Source organism: Bubalus bubalis, chromosome 12, assembly GCF_019923935.1.
Source record: "Bubalus bubalis isolate 160015118507 breed Murrah chromosome 12, NDDB_SH_1, whole genome shotgun sequence".
NCBI classification, from domain to species: Eukaryota; Metazoa; Chordata; class Mammalia; order Artiodactyla; family Bovidae; genus Bubalus; species Bubalus bubalis.
In genome coordinates, this window is record NC_059168.1 from 35152533 (window position 1) to 35171555 (window position 19023).

Below are 19023 nucleotides of genomic sequence, written 5' to 3' on the forward strand. Positions count from 1 at the left end.
TATGCAAAACAAGCAGGAAGAAATCCTATGTGTATTTCAAAGTATTACACAGATGCTTACAATAAATTTTTATTCTCCATTTAGCTATCTTGAGGATAACCTAAAGTGTCAATAGCTTTCTATAGGTTATTGTCCCTGAAAATTTTCTTTAAGAGTGAAATGAAAGGTGAGCAGAAAGAATCAGCTATTTTCCTGGGGTGGCTACCCCCAATTGAACCTTCAGATTTCACAGTTGCCAGTGATACTTCAATCAGACTCTCAGGAAATCTGACCTCAAAGGACTTTTTTTACCTCCAAAAGCAGAATTGGCAAATGATTAAATTGGGTATTCCTTGATATCCTGCTTTTTTTCCCCCAATGAACCAAGTGCCTGATGAAATGCAAGTGTGTATGTCTTTGTTTCCTTTTCTGTCTGGGTTGGGCCAGAAAAAGTATTATCCTCATGTTATACAGAGGTAGCCAGTCACCCTCCCTTGCAGAGACTCTGTTGTAGGCAAGTAGTAGGGGCAGAGATGAACAAGAAAGGAAGAATTCACAAATCTATGTTTCCTGGAATACCTTAATCTATATTAAGGTTGACCAAAGCGTATGTTTCATGCTGCTCAGAATATTGTCGATAAATGCATTTCAGGGTCAGGGATAATGTTGGAATCCAAGTTCATGTTAGCAAGTACTAGAAGGAGTGTTGGGAAGAAGGGAATTGAGCTAAACCCCAAGGACTAAGGCACCATCAACCTTTAGAGTCTAAGGTCCAATCAGATTCCATAGCAACAGTGGTAACCAGGTCCCTGAGAAAGCTATAGAATCACAGGGAGTTGCTGCTGATTACTAACAAGAGAAGGCAAGCCATTCTCAACATGCCCTGAGACCTCCAAAAAAAAAGATGGAGCAGTAGAGAGAAAATGCTACTTCATTCTTTCCTAAACTAGGTAGACTGGAAATGACACACAATGCATTTTATATGGTTTTGAATGATTCAAATTTGAAATAATATGATTCAAAAATAGTAGCAAAGCATCAATTTATGCAAATAATTGAAATAATGAAAACTCTCCACATTTTCTAATGTGTAAAGAATCATATTTTAAAGCTGCTGGGACAAAGTGAATTGCACAGTGTAGCACTTCTTTGGTTGACAGACAGAAATACCTCAACCTTTGTCAGAATCAGCATTTCTTGTGGGGTCTTCCTGTGCCTGGGAGGGTATCTAGAAGCATCTCCAGTCTCTACCCACTGCATGACAGCAAATAACACCTCAGCACATTGCCAAATGCCTCTTGCAGGGTGGGCAAAATTTCTCCCATTGAGGACTACTGCTCTAGGTCCTGTGTGAAGAGCAGTGTGTCTTGAGTGTAATGAGTTAGGGTAAAATGATTTGACATAAGGTTAGAGAGTTAAGCAGGGGATAGATCAGGATAAGCCCTGTAAAGGAATTTGGATTTTCTCAATGTAAAAGGAAGCCAGGGAGTAGGTAGTTTAATCAGAAGTAATGGGATCACACTGACTTCTAGGTGGAGAATACCATCATAGGAAGGCAAGAAAGACAACTGGGAAAGAAGTCAAGGTGCATCTGCAAGCAAGAGATGGTGACAATTTGGACTATGGTAATGTCAGAAGAAGTAGATTCAGGATAAGTTGTGGAGGTGAGACCAAGATTTACTGGAGACCACAGAAAGAAGGAATTAAGGATTAATCACTAATATCAGGCTTGAGCAACTGAGTGATGGTGTCTGTGGTAAATTAAACTTGGCTACAAATTCTCTGCTAGTCTCTTCATTGAGAGATAGATTATAAACTCCACTCTCACCATTACTGTACCACATACCCTTTTTATTCTAGATTGAACTTGTCTGAGGCAGAAATACAGCAGAAAGGACATTCTAGGACTTCTGAGGTGTGGCTAGAAGAAGCTTTGCCCATGTTTCTGGGGACATTTGTTTTTAGTGTCTTGGAGTTTCAGATACAAGTTTGACTACCGTGAGTCAGTCATGCTACGAGAAAGCCAGGCAGAGGTTCCAGCAGGGCAGGAGTGACAAGGAGGTGCAGAGAGGAAGACCTGCCCATCCAGCCCCCAGCTCTTCCAACTTCCAGCCAGTAGTGTTGTCTCAGCTGAAGTGAAGTAAAGTGAAACTTGCTCAATTATGTCCAATTCTTTGCGACCCCATGGACTATATAGTCCTTGGAATTCTCCAGGCCAGAATACTGGAGTGGGTAGCCTTTCCCTTCTTCAGGGGATCTTCCCAACCCAGGGATCGAACCCAGGTCTCCCACACTGCAGGCAGATCCTTTATCAGCTGAGCCACCAAGGAAGCCCAATCTCAGCTGAGGCCCCAGATATTATGGCATGTCTGCAGAATGGTGGGTGATTCCCGCTGTGCCCTGCTCAAATTCCTGATGTACAGAATCATGGGATATAATAATAAAAATAAATTATCACTCTAGACCACTAAGTTCTGGGATCCTTTGTTATGCAACAATAGGTAACAGGACCAGTGTCATCTATGAAGACTCAAAAGTTTTGAAGAATTAGTTTAGGAGAGAAATCAAGAGTTTCTGATGTATTAAGTTTTCAAAGCTTGTGAAATATCTGTAGGAAAGACCAGTAACCAATTCCAATAAGAGCCTTGATCTTAGGGGATACTCAGGGCTGAACAGATAAATTTGGAAGTCACTAAAGGCCACCTCATGCAAAGAGTTGACTCATTGGAAAAGACTCTGATGCTGGGAGGGATTGGGGGCAGGAGGAGAAGGGGACGACAAAGGATGAGATGGCTGGATGGCATCACTGACTCGATGGACGTGTGTTTGAGTGAACTCTGGGAGTTGGTGATGGACAGGGAGGCCTGGCGTGCTGCTATTCATGGAGTCGCAAAGAGTAGGACAAGACTGAGCTATTGAACTGAACTGAATATAGAAGCAGGACTTCCCAGATGGCGCTAGTGGTAAAGAAGACCCCTGTCAAGGCAGGAGACATAAGAGACGTGGGTTCAATCCCTGGGTCAGGAAGATCCCCTGGAGAAGGGCAAGGCAACCCACTCGAGTATCTGGCCTGGAGACTCCCATGGACAGAGGAGCCTGATGAGCTACAATCCATAGGGTAGCAAAGAGTCAGACATGGCTGAAGCGACTTAACATGCACTTAACCATATAGAGGTAGTATTTAGACCGATAGCAATAATTAAGATCACTTTAGGAGAAAATGTAGAGAAAGAAGGGAAATTAAGACCTATGAAACCCCAACATTTTGAGGTTAAATGGACTAAATATTCTTTTTCTGTTTGCTTCTCTTATGTCATGGATTTTCTTTTTTTTAACCAAATTGTTTCCCCCTCCTCTTTCAACTACAAACTCACCTTATAATTTCAGAAGCAGAATTAACTGTCCCATATACATTCTGTTGGACTTTTCAAATAATCTCTCTTTTCTCTCATCATGTTACAATTTTTAAGTGCCTATATTACTCCTAACAGTGGTTCCCAAACCTGTTTGGCAACTAGAATAAGCGAAACCTTAGCATAGAGCTTCTGACTCTGAGTCTAGGAAGGGGTCATGAAATACCTATTTTTTGTAAACATTTCTCAGCTAATTCTAACGTACCCAATCCATGGCTTAGAATTTTAGAATTCTTTCCAGAGATTCTGGACTTCCCTGGGGTAGATACCGCTGAATAAGGGGAAAATATAACAAAGTGATTGAAAATCTAAATTCTAGTGCCTTAGAATTCTAATTTTACCACCCATTAGCTCTATGCTTTTGGTAGAGTAATTAATCTCTCTGGGATCAGTTCCCTCATTTGTAAAATGGAGTTGACTGTGAAACTCATAGTTTCGTTGTGAGGCACACTACACCTGGAATAAGGCAACTGGATACATACTCACTATAGTTATTATTTTAACTTTGTGTCCTCAACTCCCAGCACATGGCACTTGGTCCATGCTGAAACAGTTCTTTCTGAACCACTCTGAAAGGAAGCTAAGTAAATTTAACTTTATGGAGCATTCCCAGTGCTAGATAGAAATACTTAAACTAGGCTCTACTTTAACATATATTCTTAGAAACAAGATAACTAGGGTGTGGAAACTGCCATTAGCCTGGTGGTGGTAGTAATAATCAGGATAGGCTAGGTTATACAGACTTAACAATTAACCCTGAATAGTCCATTTTTTTCATCATGACACATGACTGATGCTAGCCAAGATGAGATAGAAGGTGAAACTACTTCATTCAGACTGACAGTGTCCCTACCATATGGAACATTTCCTTGCTGGACAGAGGGAAAGACAATGGGAGAATCACTGGCTAGTCACATGTTTTCCCAGAAGGAATCTGCATCACTTCTGCTCGTAGCCCACGACCAGCATGATCCCGTGACCCCAGCCAACAGCAAGGAGTATGAGGAACATGAGGAAGTTGATGGAATCTGTAGTGAGTCTAGCCTACTAGCATTCAACATGACACTTATTGCCACCAAAAATTCAGTTTCTACTGTGTTCTAAGCAGTTATACACAGTTGCTAATGGTATTTTCACAAAACCTTTGTATCAAACATATTTTTATCTGTTGATAAAGAAGGAAACTAGGAATAAAGAAGCTTGTTGACTAATTGTCTTGAAATGTCTTCACATTTCACCATCCCTTAATTGGCGCGGCTAACCAAGGAAGAGCAGTGCCTACTCTTCTGGAGAGCTGACCCCTCCACCTGTGCCATTTTTCTTGGAACTTTGCATTTAAACATTTCTTTCTCCTCATCCTCAGGCACTCCTTCACCTCTGGTGAAGCACTTCAAGGTTTCTATATCCATTTAAAACCATAAAAACATACCCAAACCCATACTCTGTTCTGAAATTTTCTTTCCCTTTACTTTTAAACTTCTCAAAATATAGGCCTACATGTCTTATTTCTGCTTCCTTGCTACTCACCTAAAATCGTGACATCTGTTCTCTGTCCTCACAATAACTGTGGTTACCCTCCATAGCTGCTGATACAGAAGTATTGGAAATCACAGTGAGGCTGAATGAGCAACAGAACTGAAGCTTTAGAAGCTGAATTTGAGTGCCTTAATAGCTTGGAACCCCATGCAAACTTAATTATAATCAATATTGAGTCATTTCCCCAAAACTATACTACATGAACACTTAACTCCAGGAAAATCCATCCACCCATTGCTCCTCAAACACACCTGACTCATCTCTACATTTGTGCCATATCTATTGCTCTATCTGTAATTATCCCTTGCCTCCATCCTCTTGCACTAATCTAAATATTCCTGATTCTTTATGTTCTACCAGTTCCCAAGGCCTTCCAGCAAACATCTCAGCCCATAATTTTTTTCTGAATTAGTTTCTCTTATAAATAGTATAAGATTTTCTACTAAGATATGACACATTTTTAATAGAACTTTCTTCTTCCCCCAGAAGCTTGCCTGCATTTGTTTTGTATGCATGGCTCTCCAACTCCGCCACAGCTGACTGAATGAGGAAGTAGTGACTTGTCCCAAGATGAACCAGTCAGACCTCGGTCATAATAACTCGAACTGGGACTCAGAGATAGATAGCTAATAACCCTGGCTTGATTACTTAGATGAAAAATATAAAATTCAGAATAACATGGGAGTTGTGGTTGGCCATGTGCATAATAAAGCAGGAAAATCTTGATCTACAGAAAAATAAGGAAGGAATGTGGTAGGTATGCAAAGGGAACAGAGATGAAGTTTGAAGGCAGTTGCTGACCAGGGTTCTAACAGCATTCTTGTGATGTTTGCTGCATTTCCTGCCTTGGGCAAAGATATTCAGGTATCCAATCTAACTCCTTTTATGCTTTGTGGCTTAGAATAACTTTAGGATATTTTATTTTCAGCAAAAACAAACTGTAGCCAAGAATCACTCATTTTTACACTTATTCACATATTACCTTGTACAGTTACCTAATTGTTTCAAATGTGTATATTTCTCTAATTAGGCTGCAAAACTTCTCTAATGTGGGAATTTTGTCTCATTTTTTTACCTTAAATCGTCCCACTAGTGCCCTCTACAGTAGCACTGTGGGAACTCAATGAAACCCACTGAGGCACTTTGTTAAGCTTAGCTTTCTCCTCCTCTTAGTCTTCTACACTGCTATGACAGTATCTGATACTCTCATATTTGAGTTAAACAAATGAGTTTTTGAGATTCCCATATCCATTCCTTCCAATCTTCTATTTTTATTCTTAAAATAAGGAAGTAAATAGGAAAACAATAAGGAACTTGTGTTTAGACAGAGAAAGAAAAAAACAAAACCTCCAAGACAGGATAAAAAATTCCTCACAAAATCAAATTTTGTCGTATTCTAATATTTTCTTTTCTTTGTTAGTATTTGCTCCAGTTTCAAAAAGGTGATGGGGTGAGGAATAATGTTCAAATCAAACCCCAAACTATGGACCAAGTAACTTTTTATTTGTAGACCTTAAAGATTACATCTAAATCTGTTTTGATTACCACTGAGTGGAAAAAAGCTGAGTTAGGAAGTTGAACTGGAATATTTTCCTTGTTCTTTTTTAATTAATTATGTGACCTTGGATAAGTTATTTAATATTTTTGTTCATTTTCCTCAGCTGCCAACTGACAATAATAGACCATGCAGCTCACAAAAAAAGATGAGAATACATTAGAAAAACATGTATAAAACTATATTAAATTTGATTTTAGGAAGACTAACAATCAAATGATACTACTTTGCAATTTTAGTAGAATTCAGCTGAGTGTGAAAAGAAATCTCCAAGGATTTAATGTATCCCTAAACTTATAATGAGATTCTCTATTTTCCAGGTGCCTTTCTTAAGCCTATGTTTGACCTACCTGTCATTTATCCTCCCCAGTCTTTTTCTGGTTTCTCTTGAGGCCAGAGTGCCAGCTGTGTTCAATTGTGTGATAATTCTGTGCGATGAGCAATTCTCCTGAGGAAGTAATCAAACACAGACTCTGTGACTAGTCTTGGGAAGAGAAATCCCCAACCTGCAGGCTCATAATATCAGTCCCTTGAAGTTGCCCATGTCACTATACTGTTCACAAAGACTTTGAAGCAGGAAATAAGGGCATTGTGGCAGAAACCAGGCCATCTTACAATCCAAATATTGTGAATAATTACTGTTATCAGTTGGGGACCCCTAAGCTATGAGCTTAGTGTCAGACAGGCTGAAATGTGCCCAGTCATCATTAACCAAGAATGGCCTGGAGGTGGGAGATAATTGGTCAAGCCATGGTAAATCACTTTGATAAGCTTTTATATGGATTTATGTTTATTTCAAATAAGACAATAAGGGAAGGACAATTTTGATCTCCCTTGACTTATATTTTAAAACAAATCCAGATAGAATGGTAATTGCTGTTTTAGTTACAGAAGGTGTGTGTGCCTAGAGACATATGGGAAAAATTATTATAAAAATAATTCTTAAATCTGAGAAGTAAACACCATGCATTAGTAAACATGGTTGCTCTCTCATTTTTATTTGTCTTCATTATGTTTTTTCTAAGTCACAAAACAAGAGCTCAAATCTTGCCTTTAAAATTTTTGAGTCAATGAAGAGAAGTCTTGCCTGTGAAAATGCTGCCTGACCAATTTTAATGCCTTAATGAATAATAGATAAATTTAATTTCCTCCTGATCCTCTCTCTACATGGCAGCCAAAGCAATCTTTTAAAAATCTAAATCTAATCATGTCACTTCTTGATTAAAATCCTTCAACAGGTCCCCATTGTCCTCAGGATAATGTCCAAATTATTATATTTTTAAAAGAGATTTATAATCGATTCCTGATTATCTCTCAGACTTTCTCTACCTATCCCTTCTCATGCACTCCTCTCTTGCACTACTCCCCTGGCCACACACAACCAAGTTCTCTGGGTTCTAGTCACACTGATTCTCTTGACTCCCTAAGAAACCCTTAAAACCATCACGTTCTCCCCTCTCCATCTGAGAAGAGTTGTACTGATTCTTAACTCTGAGATGTGGGATCCTAATCCCTTCTACATGCCCCTCAAGCAACCTGTAATTATCCTCTCATACCTTTATCAGAGATCTCAAATAACTCCCCAAGGTCAGCATCACCTTATCTCCTTAGCACTGAGCCCCAAGTCTGGCAACAAGGAATTGCTCATTAAATACCAGATGGAGGTTCTATGAAAGATGGCTGGAAGAGACAGAGGAAGGAGAGAAGAAGCAAGATACTAGGGAGATCAAGAGCCTTGGAGTAATCTGGCATATTGCTGAGTCAGCTGTCACCACTCCTCTCTGCTTTCATATTTCCTACTGATTCTCAGGTCTAGAGGGAGTAATTCACTTCTGTCTTCCTCTCTTGTTCTAGAACATCCTCATCTCTGAGTGATGTACTGTGTGCTAAGTCACTTCAGTCATGTATGATTTGTGACCCTATGGACTGTAGCCTGCCCAGGCTTCTCTGTCCATGGGATTCTCCAAGCAAGAATAGTGGAGTGGGTTGCCAGGCCCTCCTCCAGGGGATGTTCCCTAACCAGGGACTGAACTTGTGTCTCCTATGGCTCCTGAATTGCTGCTGGATTCTTTACCTCTGAGCTACCAGGGAAGCCTGTACTCTCCAAATCAGTATTTGCTTTTCACTGCCATGTTCTTCTCAGGTTTTCTCAGATATGATTCCCACTAAAACAAACACCTTTGGTCTCAAGACCCCTAGATGTTGTAAGTTATCCACTTTTTCATTAAAGACCAGGGGTCACTGTGGTATCCCATCACAAAAATGCATCACATAATGAAGGCAGAACATTCTAGTATAATCTAGGAAAGGCTGTATAGCTAACAATGAGACCAGAATTTAACTATAACCAAATAACACACAATCAGAGAGTGCTGATCTTCTTAATTCAATCTGCCTCTTATCTCTTTATATCCATTTAATTAGACATTTTCAGTGATAAATACATGGCAGTACTAAATGTAGTGGGGTATCCTATAAATATGAGACTTTTCTTATTGCATTTTTCTTTGTTAATAATACAAATTATTACTTACATCACAGTATAGGCAATGACAGGAATTCGTCATAGAAAGTGGCCTTTCTTGCAAGAGTAGATGCTCAGAGAGGAATCTTTAAAGGAGAGAGAAATTATCCTCTAAGGAAAAGAAAGGAAAAAAAAAAAAGGAGGGACTTTCTAGGAGTATACATGCAGCAACAGACATCAGAATCAATACTGTCTCCAATACATCTATTTTGTGCCTACCTACTGCTGTGTGGAATATTGACTAAAACCTGCCTACCTAGATTTGTAGACTGGAAGAATGTGACCTTGAAGAACGCACTGGCAAGTTTCTGATTATGCCACTGTCTTCTGAACTCAACCCTTAGCACCTGGAAGTAAAAATGTAACAACATCATGCTCTTAACCTTGCATATCTGGAAATTAACTCGATATACACTTATACACAATGGCAAATCAGAGACCTCCCTAAAATAGTGTGAGTCCATTTGTGACTATGTCCAAACTCTATATGAATTATGTGTATTTTTAATGTATTTTCTTCATTTATGGTTTTCAAAGGAAAATTTAAAAAACAAAAAATCACTTCAAACATCCATTCATAATGAACTACCAGGGATAGATACTGGAGTGGGGATCTTCCTGACAGAGAGCTCGAACCAGCGTCTCTATGTCTCCTGAACTGGCAGGAGGGTTCTATGTTCCTATAGTTAGAATTATCAAGATAATCCTTCATTACACAGCCTCTCTCTTTTTTTAAGTATATAATTCTTGTGACCATTGTCTAACAATCACTATCTAGCATTCCCATAAGCATAACACTGGGATTTTATTTTAGTAAGATTTTATTTTAAAATATTGTTATTTTTCCAAATAAAATGGAGCCAGCTACCAAATGCTTTGGGAGTTTAGATGTTATTGTTTTGTTTTTTTGAAAGAGCCATAAATTATTTATAGATTTTGCTTTCTTTGAAAGGAGCAGATTCCAAAGATAAAATTTTCAGGATGATTACTTCATATTTTGTCCTAAAAGAAACAAGTGCATATAGCTTAACAGGACTAAACCCTCACATGGGTCATCAATATGTAACATTTCCTGTCCCTTCACAGTACAACTAATCAATAAATAGCACACAGCATATTGTACAATCACACTTAGGTGGAAAAGAAGAGGCATAAAATAGGCCACTCACAAAATAACCTCAGTCACCAGATAAATGATATAATTCTCTACAAATGAGAAGAGTCTTCATATCAAGAAATAGAAATTGTTAGAGAAAAATGAGACAGGTTTTACACAAAATTACTAAAAGAAGCAGTGTGTCTTTGACATTTACCCAGAAATTTCTATTGTGTTTTGATTTCTATAGCCATTCTTAATATCATAGAGACACTTCCTCCTTCTCTACAGATCATCAATATTTCTTAATTGAAATCCAGCACAATCCAATAAATTGCTTCTTGGCAGGATTGTATAAAAATCTCATTCTTACTAGAACACAAGCTCCACTAATAAGGGATATGCTTTTGTTCTGCTCACTGATGTATCATGGACTCCAAAAATGAGGGCTTGATGCATACATAGTGGTGTTTAATGAATGTTTGTTGAGGAATTTGTTCCAACTACCTGTTGGCTGATTAGGCATGAATTCAGTCTGCATTATGCTTCCTGTGTCTGAGATTTGATTTTTGTTTTACATCCGAGGATCCCATTCTCTATTTACTCACGTCAGATTTCAGGTTTTGAAGGATTTGTTCTACCAATTTGCATATATTAGTAATGGTTTTTCATCTGTATAGGTATGTGAGTATTTTAAGTCATTAGTCAAAAATAAGTATGAGAAAAATGAATGTTACCATATTGAGTTGATACATAATTCTGGTCAAAGAAAAAGAAATGTGGAGAAGGTTACAGGATGGCAGTATAGGAAGACCTTGAGCTTACTTCTCCCATGGACACACCAAATCTATACCTACATATAGAGCAACTCCTCAAGAGGACCTGCAGACTCGTTGAATAACTACTGTGCATACAAGGACCACATAGAAATGAGTAGCAAACAGATACAAGTATCTATGGAAACCCCAGCTCCAATGCAGTGACTTTCAATGGGGAGGAATATTGCTGAGGGGCCCAAGTACAGAGCCACCCACCATGGGACACAGCAAAAAAAAAAGAAAAAAAAACTAGCAGTTTAAAGGGCACCTAGATGATATGGGAAAGAAATCCACTTACTAATCTTATGGTTTCTGCAAAATGAGCATGAAACTGCTATAGCCCTCTCTAGGGCTAGAGGTATCAGCAAGCAACATTGCTTGAGTCGTCCTAGGACTTCCTCTTGTCTGTGCCTGCTCCAACTGCAGCTGCCCCACCAAGGCAGCCTCAGGCACAATGCTCCCCATGAACTGCCCCCAGACCACATTCACTCTAGACCCAGCTACCTTGCTAAAGTGGCCTTGGGCACATCACTCTCCAGGGACTGCACCCAGGTCACACCACTTGAGCTTAAGATGGCCAAACCACCAGGCACAAGTAGTCTACACAGGGCATGCTCCCACGGAAGACCACTCCTTCAAGGCCAGGAGAAGTACCTGTTTTGCCTAATTCATACAAACAAAAAGCAAAAGTCAAACAAAATGAGAAGAGAGAGAAATATATTCTAAACAGAAGAACAAATAAAGCCCCAGGGAAAACTGGATCATAGAATGTTTACCAAACTCAGAAAAATTAAAAAGCTGAGAGAGAACTTCAACAAAGACTTGGAATTAAAAAAAAACAAAACATGATCATAAGTGAACAATGCAAAAACTAAAATTTTAAAATACACCAGAGCAAATCAAGAGCAGATTAAAGAATACAGAAGAATAGATATGTAATCTGGAAGATAGAGAAGAGGAAATCACCCAATCATAACAGAAAAAAAATTTTTTTAAGTGAGGAGAGTTTAAGGGACCTCTGGAACAACATCAAGCACAGTATCAGTAACATTTGCAATATAGGTATACAAAAAGAGGAGAAAGGGACAGAAAAACTATTTGAAGACATAATGGCTGAAAATTTCTCTAACCTGAGAAAGAAAATAGAATCCAGGTATAGAAAGCACAGAAGAAAAAAAAATATCCCAAACAAGATGAACCTAAAGAGACTCACTCTAGACATTGTAATTAAAATGGCAAAAGTTACGGATAACCTTAAAGTCAGCAACAGATAGACAACATATCACATACAAGGGAATCCCCTGGGAATAGCAGGATATACTACTATACAAAGTAGTATATATATTATATAAAGTGTGGAGAGGGGAAAAAATACAAAATAGTGTACTGTATCTAAGGTTATCATTCAGAATTGAAGGAAATATGAGGCAATTCACAGACAATCAAAATTTAAAGCAGTCCATAAGCATTAAAAGAGCTTAACAAGAAATGTCAAAGGGTCTTCTGTAAGTGGAAAAGAAAAGGCCACAACTAGAAATAAGAAAATATATGAAAGGAAAAATCTCACTGGTAAAGGCAAATATATAGTAGGAACAGTGGATCAGCCACTTAAAAAGCAAGTATACATTAAAAGACAAAAGTTACACAATTAACTATAACTACAGCATGTAGTTAAGGGATACACAAGATAAAAAGATGTAAGATATGCCATCTAAACAAAATTTGGGACAGCATAAAATACAGTGTTTCTAGAATGCCTTCAAACTTCAGTGTTGTTCAGTCGCCCAGTCAGGTCTGACTCTGCAATCCCATAGGCTCTAGCCCACCAGGCTCCTCTGTCCATGGAATTCTCCAGGCAAGAATACTAGAGTGGGGTAGCCATTCCCTTCTCCTGGGGATCTTCCCAACCCAGGGATTGAAATCAGGTCTCCTGCATTGCAAGCAGATTCTTTATCAGCTGAGCCACCAGGGGAGCCCAGTGACTTAACAGCTTAAAATAGATGGCTATATATACAGATCAATATATAAGAACCTCAGAATAACTGGACACACAGAAAGTAACAAGAAAGAAATCCAAACACAACACTAAAGGAAACCATTAGGCTGTAAATGAAGAGAAGAAAAAATAGAAAAGAACTACAAAAACAACAAGTAACAAAATGGCAATAAGTACATACCTATCACTTTTATTTTAAACATAAGCGATCTAAATGCTCCAATCAGAAAATTAAGGTAGCTAAATGGATAAAGGAAAACAAGACTAATCTACATGCTACTTACAAGAGACTCACTTAATATCTAAAGACAAAAACAGACTGAAAGTAAAAGATGGGAAAAAAACATACTCCATGCAAAATGAAAGCTTGCATCGCAACACTCATATCAGGTAAAATAGACTTTATAACAGATTATAACAAAAAACAAGAAAGGGCACTATATAATGATAAAGTAGTCAATCCAACAAGATAATGTAACAATTATAAACATTTATGAACCCAATATAGGAGCACCTAAATATATAAAGCAAATATTAACCAATAAAGAGAGACATAGACATCAAAGTCACTCAGTCATATCCAACTCTTTGTGACCCAATGGACTATACAGTCCATGGAATTCTACAAGCCAGAATACTGGAGTGGGTTGCCTTTCCCTTCTCCAGAGGATCTTCCCAACCCAAGGATTGAACCTAGGTCTCCTGTGTCGTGGGCAGATTCTTTACCAGTATGGCACTTTAATACCCCTCTTACATTAATGAATAGATCATCCAGACAGAATTTCAATAAGCCAATGCTAGCATTAAATAACATGTTAAATCAAATGGAGTTAATAGATATTTTTAGAACATATCATCCAAACACAGCAGAATACATATACTTTTCAAGTGCATGTTGAACATTCTCCAAAACTGATCACATATTAGGCCACAAGATAAATCTCAATAAATACAGAAAGATTAAAATTGCATCAAGCATCTTTTTTGGCCATAACAGTATGAAACTAGAAATCAAATTCAAGGAAACTGGAAAAACATAAACATTTGGATACTAAACAGCTTGCTTCTTTATTATAACCATGAGTTACTGAGCAAATCAAAGAGGAAATTAAAAAAATATCTTGAGACAAGTGAAAATAGAAACACAATGGTCCAAACTCTATGGGACAAAGTAAAAGCAGTCCTAAGAGGGAATTTCAGAGAGAAACAACCCTAGCTGAGAAAACAAAAATCTCAAATAAGCTACCTATCTGTCATTTAAAGTAAAGAAGAATGAACAAATTCCAAAGTTATTAGAAAGAATGATATAAGATCAGAGCAGAAATAAATAAAATAGAGGCTAAAAAATAAATAGTAGAAAAGATTAATAAACTGAGTCAATTGTTTTAAATGATAAAATCAACAAACCATTAACCAGGCTCATCAAGAAAAAAAGATCCCAAATAAATAAATCAGATAAGAGAAGTTATTGACACCACAGAAATACAAAGGATCATAAACGATTACTATGACCAATTATACATCAATAAAATGGACAACAGAGAAAAAAGGATAAATTCCTAGAAACACATCCTCTACAACTGAATCATGATGAAATAGAAAATCTTAATAGATTGATTACTGGTAACAACATTGAATCAGTAATCAAACCCCCTCTCACACACACACAAAGAAGTTCAGAACCAAACGGCTACACAAGTTAATTCTACCAAATTTAGAGTTAACACCTGTTATTCTCACATTATTACAAAAAAGGAAAGAGGAAGGAATACTTCTAAATTTATTTCACAAGGCCAACATAACCCTGATATCAAAACCATTCAAAGATACTACAACACGAGAAAATTACAAGCCAATGCTCACTGATGAACATAGATGTCAAATCCTCAACAAAATAGTAACAAAGTGAATCAACAATACATTAAAAGTATGATATTCCTTGATCAAATGAGATTCATTCCAGCGATGCAAGCATGGTTTAGTATCTGTAAATCAACCAGTGGGATGCATCACATTGCAAAGATAAATAAAGTATAAAAATCATACGATCATGACAAAACAAAGGATAAAATTCATTTGATCATGTCAATAGATGCAGAAAGAGCATTTGAAAAAATTCAGCATCCATTTATGCTAAAAACACTCTCTCAACAAAGTGGGTATAGGGGAAACTTATTTCAAATTAATAAAGGCCATATAAAACAAACTCACAGCTAACGTTATACTCAATGGTGAAAAGCTGAAAACTTTTCCTTTAAGAATAGGAGAAAGAGAAGCATGCTCACCCTTGGCACTTTCATTCAACCTAGTATTGGATGTCCTAGACACAGCAATCAAACAAACAAACAAAGAAATTAAAGGTATTCGAATTGGAAAGGAAAATGGGCACTATTTGCAAATGGCATGATACTATGTAGAAAAACCCAAGACTCCACCAAAAAAGTATTAGAACAATAAATAAACTCAGTAAAGTTGCAAGATTCAAAACTGATATACAGAAATCTCTGAAAAAAAAAAAAAGAAATCTCTGGCATTTCTATAAACTAGTACGAACTATGTAAAAGAGAAATGAAGGAAATGATCTAATTTACTATTGCATCAAAATAATAATACTTAGGACTATATTTAAACAAAGAATACAGTTCTTAAACCTGTACTCTGAAAATTCTAAGACCTTGTGGAAAGAGACTGAAAATGACACAAATAAATGGAAAGATTTACCATGCTCATCGAATGCAAGAATTAATATTAAAGTGTCCATACTACCCAAAGCAAACTACAGGTTCAATACAATCTCTCAGAATACCAATGTCATTTTTAATAGGACTATAATAAATCTTCTAAAATTTGAATGGAACTACAAAAGACTGAAAATAGTTACAGACTTTTGAAAAAGAACAAAGCTGGAAGTATCACTCTTCCAAGCTTGAAATCAAACCACAAAGCTACAGTAATTAAAACCATGTCGAACTTGCGCAAAGAGACACATATAAATGGAAGAGAATAGAGTCCAAACTCACGGTCATATGATTAATTAATCTACAACGGACAGAAGAATCAAGAATATACAATGGGGAAAAGACTGTCCCTTCAATAAATGGTATTAGGAAAAGTGGACAGCTATATGCAAAAGAATGAAATTAAATCACTTTTCATATATCATATAAAAAAATAGACTCAAAACTGAGTTAAAATCGTAAATGTAATTCCCGAAACCATAAAATTTCTAGAATAAAACATAGGCAGTATCCTCTTTGACATCAGTCTCAGCAGTATTTTTTTAGATGTGTCCCCTCAGGCAAGAGCAACTAAAGCAAAAATAAACAAATGAAACTATATCAAGCTAAAAGAGCTTTTATACAGTAAAGAAAATGACCAATAAAATGAAAGGCAATCTACTAACTGGGAGAAGATATTTATAAATGATATATTCAATAAGGGTTTGATATTCAAAACATATAAAGAACTCACATAACTCAATATCAAAAAACAGAAACAACCAACCCAATTTAAAAAGGAGTGGAGAACCTGAATAGACATATAGTGTGTATAGTCAAAAATATTGTAGCAACTTTATATGGTAACAGATGGTAACTGCTCGTATTGTGAAAATTGAACAACATATAAAGCTATTGAATCACTGCTATATACCTGAAACTAATATTGTATGTAAACTTTAATATCATATGTAAACTATAAATACTATAATTATAATACAAACTATAATATTGCTCTGGAGTATGCAATGGCAAGCCACTCTAGTATACTCGTCTGGAGAATCCCATGGACAGAGGAGCCTGGAGGGCTACAGTCCATCGGGTCACAAAGAGTCAGACACGACTGAAACGACTTAGCATGCCTGCATGCATAATATTGCTAATTATAATTCAATTAAAAAGCAAGAAATGTAGTCAATAGGCTCTGTTGCCTTGTCATGAGTAAATATATGATTCCTATTAAATAGACTTTTTGAAGTAATGAGACTTATGGATTTTGCTACTTAGATGACTTTGTGAGCTTTTCAGTCTATGTCAGTGAATCAGAAACACTATACATATGAAAAAATATATTTTATATATATATATACACCCAGGTATTTATATGTATATATATTATTTTTTCATATATGCATACATTTATGTACTTATACATACTAGATTTGACTAGTTTGTTTTTTTTTTTTAACACAGAGAGAGAGAACAGGGAAGTTACATGCAGTGTTTTCTTTGCCATCAAGGAGAACAGGAGTACATAAAATATCAATAATAAAATAAGCCATAAATGTGGTCTAGTATTAAAATCAATTAGCATCCCAATGACATAATGACAATGGTAAAACACTTAAACTTTATTTACATCAATACCTATTATCAAGTCAGGTTTATTGAAGATAAAATAAAGAGGGCTGAGTTTCACAAAATTCCCAGTAATTGATAATACCATGTCAGAAAGCCTCTAGAATAGATTGACTGCACACAAGTATACAAAACACAATCAGATTAAAATATCAGAACACAGAGATCTTATTCTAGTATTATTGGTCAAATAAATAAAATATGTTTACTGAGCAAAAACTATGAGCCAAATCTCTATTAGAGTTTATGGGGAATAAATAATGAATAGATAACATTGTCTCAATCTGAAGATGGGTATAATCTGATTGAGGAGACAGAAAGTCATGCATGAAGAATGTAGTGCTGTCTTCCCCACTATAGTTTCTCCTGACACTCTCTTTGTCAGCTATATCTACATGAGGTTCCCTCTCTCCATTCACTACTTAGTTAAAACCTATCCCTTCCTTTTCTGTCTAACTGGTGTAGCCTTTTCAGTTCAACTCTTAATGACATCAGTATGGGGGACCTAAAGCTCACATCTGACCATGCCACTTCCTTGCCTAAAACATTTCAATGCCTATCTCTTCACTAATTCCTTAGGATTGACATAAGACCTTTGAAAACTTAGTTCCTCTCTTATCTACAAAATAATTGCCTAAGGTTCCTCATTTTCCTTTTTGTGAATTTTATTTTACCCATTACTGTTTGTTTAGCTATGGCATATATATCCTGTTGCTTCCCGGATGGCCCTAGTGGTAAAGAATCTGACTGCAAATGCAGGAGATGCAAGAGAAACAGGTTCAATTCCTGTGTCAAGAAGATCCCCTAGAGAAGGAAATGACAGCTCTCTCCAATATTCTTGCCCAGAAAATTCCAGGGACAGAGGAGCCTGGAGGGCTACAGTCCATGGGCCTGCAAAGAGTTAGACACGACTGAAAGACTAAGCACAGAACAACATGCATAAAATAGATAACTAATGAGAACCTACTGTATAACACAGGGAAAAAAAAGAAGGTATAGGACATATATTAACCTTAAAAACACATTCCAATATACTTTAAGTGCTGACAAGTGCAGTATTTGATTCCACTTATACAAGATACCTAGAACAGTCAAGCTCATAGAATCAGATAGATGCCAGGAGCTAGGGGCTTGGGAGTGGAATGGGGAGTTAGTGGGGGAGGGGGTTAGAATGGGGAGTTAGTGTTTAATGGGGGCAGAGTTTCAGTTTAGGAAGGTGATAAATTCAGGAGATAGATGATGGTGGGAGTTATGCAACAATGTGAATGTACTTGGTGTCACTGAACTGTACAGGTAAATATGGTTAAAATAATGTTTTATATTTTGTGACTTTTATCCCAATAAAAAAATTTAAAAGAAATCAGACTAGTCAATTAACATTAAAATCTTTGAATAGAAACCTTGACAGTCCTAATATAAGAAAAACTCTTTATCAATTATGAGCTGTAATCTCAACTTTACCTCCAGCAGGGGGCCTGACATGTCCTTCCTCAGAGAATTTTCCACCTATTAACAATTTGAAGGACCACAGGACAGAGAATCACCCAACGGTATTTCAGATATGTGAACAGGGCGAATGACATAAAAAATCAGATGAATGATGCCCACCATGCCCTGTATGTAGAGAAAAATCTCAGGAACAAAGGGATGTAGGGTTAGAAGCTTCAAACTGACAGGATTATATTTTTCATCCTGACAAGGGGGCAGGGCATTGCACAGCTTTGGGACACCCATTGTACAACATTGTCCAC

General features: G+C 37.0%; 1 long non-coding RNA gene across 3 annotated transcripts in view; it reads right to left on the reverse strand.

The window, feature by feature from the left end:
* Nucleotides 1-19023, reverse strand: part of LOC112578050 — a 503599-nt gene that overhangs the window by 13278 nt on the left and 471298 nt on the right. Inside the window, exon 6 of one of the 3 annotated variants that reach the window (XR_006543315.1) lies at nt 6834-6931. The exons of the other annotated variants lie outside the window; for them this stretch is intronic. This is a non-coding gene — a long non-coding RNA (uncharacterized LOC112578050). The remainder of the gene's footprint in view (nt 1-6833; nt 6932-19023) is intronic. 3 annotated transcript variants of the gene reach the window in all.